The following is a 4,785-nucleotide window of genomic DNA, read 5'->3' as shown; positions in this document are numbered from 1 at the left end:
TTCAGAAATTATCATTTAAAATGTGTGTATTTGGATTAATTTGTCTATGTGGAATGAGATACAAGATTAAATTATTGGTAGTTGCAATATTTAATCACCAAAGTGGTTTTGCTATTTGCTGGAATCATTAAGAACCAGGTAGATTTGTGTGTAAGTAATATACTAAATTTAATAGGTTGGTGAAAATAATATTTTGATGTGTATTTTAGCACACAGAAATGAGTTTAACTTAAATTAATCTAAAAATGCTATTTGCAAGTTACTAACATATAAATCAGCAATAAAGGGTTTAGATATAAAATGTTTTTATATCTCATTTCTAAACATGGAGCTAAATTTTCAATAATTTTTCTGATTTAAATCAGTGTATAAGAATAGACGTAAATTCTTTCATTAGTCCAACTTATATATTATTTTGTGTTCTATAAGTTAGCTTTTCATGCATAACAGTTGTTTGACCCCAAACTTTTTGTCCCAAATGTAATGTTTATAACAACAGTCATTTATTTACTTATGAGTTTGTGGCTTGTCAATTTGGCTGGACTTGGCCAAGAATGTTTTCTGGTGTTTTGGAATGAAGTACATTGGTGTGTTGGTACTCAGTTGTCTGTCAATAACATAACCATCTACCAACAAAGCATCAGATTGATGAAAAAGACTTGCACAGGCTTAATGACATGATGGTAGAAAGGTTTCAAATGCAGTAAGACAAATGCCTTTCAAAGCCCTGTTTGCTTTATGTCCACTTTTCCTTTGTCTGTGGTGCTTGCCATGGGCAAACTCAGAGTTAGTATATAAGAGTAATATCAAAGGGCAAAGATTTAATAAAGAAAGGAATAACTTATGGCCCATTTTTCATTTTACCATAGCTGCTGTATCTTACTTGAAAGTCTTCTTGTATACCCACTACCCTCAATTTGAACAAAAGTGTGTTCTCCTCGGAGGCATCTAAAGCTGCTTTCCAAAATTTGACTCATGTTCTGACCAATAACAATGGCAATCCTGGATCATACTTAACCTCTCCAAAGAGTAGTCATGTGTAAAGGACAACTTGATCCTATAACAAAGTGTTATATTTTAAAGTATAGGTCAGTAATTGTATGTGAGAATATACACTGCTACATACAAATTAACTAATCAGAGCACAGCTTTTCAATGTTTAAAACAGAATAAGCTTCCCTATAAAAAGCAGCACTTTGGGGGCACCTGGGTGGCTTAGTCGGTTAAGCGTCTGATTTCAGCTCAGGTCATGATCTTGCGGTTTGTGGGTTTGAGCCCCATGCTGGGCTCTGTGCTGACAGCTTGGAGTCTGGAGCCTTCCTCGGATTCTGTGTCTCCCCTCTCTCTGCCCCTCCCCTGCTCATGCTCTGTCTCTTTCTGTCTCTCAATAATAAATACACGTTAAAAAAACTAAAATAAAAAGCAGCACTTTTGTGACATTTTAATATTCCTCTCCTTCTTCACCTTCTCTTTCAACAAAATCCACACCAACCTCCTCAATCCTTCTTAAGAGCAGCCATATCCTCATGGGCCTCAGAATGCTTTCCTGTGTCCATACCTTCACCACATAACAGGCACACTTGGCACATATTAGGTCAAACTTGTGGTCTGGGTGAACCCAGGCTTCAGCAATGGCTATGGTGTTGCTCAGCATACACACAGCTTGCCAGGTACCAGGTACGAGGTACCACAGTGGGAGGCTGGTAATTAATGCCAACTTTGAAGTCTGTGGAGCACCAGTCCACAAACTGGATGGTATCTTTGGTCTTAATGGTGGCAATGGCAACACTGTCATTCTTTGGTCACCATGTTGCCATGGTACAACAGATAGCAAGCCGTGTATTTACTGTGACGAAAGTCACATTTCACCATCTGGTTGGCTGGCTCAAGGCATGCATAGGTGATCTATGCTACAGAAAGCTGTTCATGGTAGGTTTGTAAGCAGAGACGTCAGGAGCATATGAGGCTAGAGGGAAGTGGATTCAAGGATAGGGCACCAGGCTAGTCTGGAATTCTGTCATATCAACATTTAAGGCTCCATGAAATCTGAAGGAAACAGTAATGGGGGACACAATTTAATCTATTAACCTATTGAAGTTAGTGTATGTTGCACCTGTCTCACTGAAGAAGGTGTTGAAGAAGTCATCTCCTCCCCCAGTGGTCTTGTCACTTGGCATTTGACCACTGGACTGGATGCCGTGTTCCAGGCAATAGAGCTCCTGGCAGGCATTGCCAGTCTGGACATCAGCCTGGCCAATATGGGTAGAGATGCACTCACACATGGCTGCTGCTTTGTGGCTGTCAAGAAGATGGCAACCAGGTAAAGGAGAGACTGTTGCTTCTTAACAGCCTGACTCTTAGGCGATCAGTGTAAGAAAATATTTTAATGGAAATCAAATATTTTAATGGAAATATTTTTTTTTAATTTTTTTTAACGTTTATTTATTTTTGGGACAGAGAGAGACAGAGCATGAACGGGGGAGGGGCAGAGAGAGAGGGAGACACAGAATCGGAAACAGGCTCCAGGCTCCGAGCCATCAGCCCAGAGCCTGACGCGGGGCTCGAACTCACGGAGCGCGAGATCGTGACCTGGCTGAAGTCGGACGCTTAACTGACTGCGCCACCCAGGCGCCCCTTAATGGAAATATTTTAATGGAACACTACATGTCTTTCTTCTAGCTTAAGGAATAAAATATTATGAATAAAATCAAAACTCATTGTCATAATGGACACATTTCTTCCTTATAAAAATATATGATCACTATACTAATTTGGGGATTTATCATTCCCATACATAACTTTATATAGCTGATATATATCTTATCTTTATATTTCTACCTACACAAAATTGTTGTGTCAATATATAAATTAACTGCAAAATCCTCCATGTATATTTGTATAGATCTCTTTTTCTCTACACTTTTGTTGTTGTGTAAATCCATTGCTGATAATATGGATCTGGTAAATTGATCACTAGATGACTGCTGTTGTTTAACTATTTACTTTATGAGTATACTGGGCTTTATGGAATGCCCTGTAGATGAATATTGTTGTGCAGAGGGATTATACATTTTATGTATCTGTAATTTTAAAACAAATGCACAGTTTATATTTCTTGAATTAGTTAGAACTAGATAATCTGTTATTGTTAGTGTGTTAGCCATCATGTTTTCAAATAACACCTATCTCCTATATAAATATACATGATGATAAAGTAGATAACGACAAACTCATTGTAAAACCCATGGTCACACAGATTTTCTCTAGATATTTTATAGTTTTACATTTTGTATTAAAGTATATGATCTAACTTGAATTAAATTTCGTGTAAGTTATGAGACAGGGTCTAAATTAATTATTTTGCATTTGGAAAGTCCATTGTTCCACTACCATTAGTTGAAGAGATTAAGTGTCTTCATTGAATTACCTTTGCATTTTTAGGATTCATCAAGTCACTCTATTGGTGTGGATTATTTTGGGTCTTTATTCTGTTCCATTGACCTATGTATTTATTCTTTCACCAATACAGCACTGTCTTCATTATAATAGTTTTAAAGTAAATGCTAAAATCTAGCATTATGGCTCTTCAACTGTATTCTTTTTCAGAATAGTTTGGAGGTATTATAATTCCCTTTTTATTAATAAAATTTGAACTCCGCTTGTCAATATCTTTGATTTTTCCTGAGGTATCTCTCCTTGGTGCACAGACAGTTGCCTTCTCATAGTGGCCTTACATAGTCATTACTCTGAGTGCATATCCTTGTGTATCTTTTTTTTAAATATAATCTCAGATTTATTTTCATTTTTATAAATTTACATCCAAATTAGTTAGCATATGGTGCGCCAGTGGTTTCAGGAGTAGATTCTTTCATGCTCCTTACCCATTTAGCCCATCCCTCCTCCCACAACACCTCCAGTAACCCTCAGTTTGTTCTCCATATTTATAAGTCTCTTATATTTTGTCCCCTCCCTGATTTTATATTATTTTTGTTTCCCTTCCCTTATGTTCATCTGTTTTGTCTCTTAAAGTCCTCATATGGGTGAACTCATATATTTGTTTTTCTCTGACTAATTTCACTTACCATAATACCCTCCAGTTCCATCCACATAGTTGCAGATGGCAAGATTTCATTCTTTTTGATTGCCAAGTAATACTCCAAGTTATATATATATATATATATATATATATATATATATGCAATATATATATTTGTATATGTATATGCTATATATATATATATATATATATATATATATATATATATATACCACATCTTCTTTATCCATTCATCCATCAATGAACATTTGGGCTCTTTCCATACTTTGGCTATTGTTGACAGTGCTGCTATAAACATTGGGGTGAATGTGCCCCTTCGAAACACCTGTATCCCTTGGATAAATACATAGTAGTGCAATTTCTGTGTCATAGGGTAGTTCTATTTTTAGTTTTTTGAGGATCCTCTATACTGTTTTCCAGAGTGGCTGCACCAGCTTGCATTCCCACCAACAGTGCAAGAGAGATCCTCTTTCTCTGCATCCTCGCCAACATCTGTTGTTGCCTGAGTTGTTAATGTTAGCCATTCTGACATGTGTAAGGTGGTATCTCAGTGTGGTTTTGATTTGTATTTCCCTGATGATGAGTGAAGTTGAGCATTTTTTCATGTGTCGGTTGGCCATCTGGATGTCTTCTTTGGAGAAGTGTCTATTCATGTCTTTTGCCCATTTTTTCACTGGATTTTTTTTTTTTGAGTGCTGAGTTTGATAAGTTCCTTATAGATTTTGGAT

General features: G+C 36.6%; 1 pseudogene; it reads right to left on the bottom strand.

Annotated features, from left to right (window-relative positions):
- Positions 1–1,441: 1,441 nt before the first annotated feature.
- LOC101101366 lies at positions 1,442–2,282 on the bottom strand (annotated as a pseudogene).
- Between the last annotated feature and the right edge of the window lie 2,503 nt (positions 2,283–4,785).

The sequence above is a fragment of the Felis catus genome, chromosome A1 (genome assembly GCF_018350175.1).
Source record: "Felis catus isolate Fca126 chromosome A1, F.catus_Fca126_mat1.0, whole genome shotgun sequence".
Lineage (NCBI taxonomy): Eukaryota > Metazoa > Chordata > Mammalia > Carnivora > Felidae > Felis > Felis catus.
This window is presented reverse-complemented; position numbering and strand designations above follow the sequence as displayed.